Below are 1,158 nucleotides of genomic sequence, written 5' to 3'. Positions count from 1 at the left end.
AATTCCATAATATTTTGCTTCATGTGTGGTCCTTTCTCCTATGCTATTCCCACTCAGGGTCAACATATTTTTGATGGACAAGTAGTCATTCTTTCTGCTTCTTCATTCACTGCTGGCTTCTTAATGTCTCCCATTCGAGATCTGCATCAGATGGCAATCATGGTAATTTCTAGCCCAAGTGAAATCAGCACACTTCCTCTCTTTCCTCTCCTTCTGGTCTTTAAGGCATTCCAGCAAGGCCAGGTGCCTGGTGGCCAGCCCCTTGCTGTGCCTCCCAAAAGGCCTTTCTGCAAGTATCTGCTGTTAGCTCTGGCCAAGGGTTTGTGCCCTCACTCCTCTGTGTCCCAGCAAGTAATTCTTAGTGCTTCCCAATCATTTTGTCCCCTCTGCTCCCGTAGTTAACAGAGTTGGAAGGCTGCAGGTGGAGATGGGATCCTCCCCAACTTTCCCTTGGGCAGGTTTTTCTGCCTTTGAGGATGCCGCTGGTCTTTGATGTGGGGCTGGGTGCTGAGGGCTGGGTTTGAGTGCTCCAAACTTGACCTGGACAGGGAAATACAACTCCCTCAGAGAGGTTCCTTTTTACAAGACTGTAGGCCCAGTTTTTGTCCAGGTTTCTTGCAGACGGATGGTTCATACAAATTGTTGGCTGTATATAAACCCTACTTTTTCTGAAGCTCAGGAGACATTTACTGTTTAACTCCTCTTCTGATCTCCCTAGTGGGGGGAAAAATAACTCAACCAAAACCATAAATCCATGCCAGTTTTGGCACCTTTGCCCTTATGATTGACACCTTCCCTCCGCTGCTGGGTTAAGACCGCTGCAAGTGGGAATTCCTTCTCCTGAATTAATTAACTCTGTATTGTTATTGCCTTTGATCTACTGCCATAGGAACAGAAACAAGCACTGGAAAACCTCCGTTTGTGTGCATTTCTTACGCAAATAGCCCTGGACAGAATATTAAAGGGACCGTTTAGAAGATGGTGGGCAGAAATAGTTCCCTCCCCAGAGCTGCCCTTGAGATTCAGGCTTTCTGCAGAAACTGCATGGCAATGGTTACAGACCTCTAGTGGCTCTGTTTATATAGCTCGTCTAGCTTCCTAATTGCTCACCAGCACAGTATTTTGGAAAGCTGTGCAGAGATTTCCCATAAGGATTAC

This window comes from Mesitornis unicolor, unplaced genomic scaffold, assembly GCF_000695765.1.
Source record: "Mesitornis unicolor isolate BGI_N332 unplaced genomic scaffold, ASM69576v1 scaffold16583, whole genome shotgun sequence".
Classification (NCBI taxonomy): Eukaryota; Metazoa; Chordata; class Aves; order Mesitornithiformes; family Mesitornithidae; genus Mesitornis; species Mesitornis unicolor.
Note: the sequence above shows the minus strand (reverse complement) of the source record.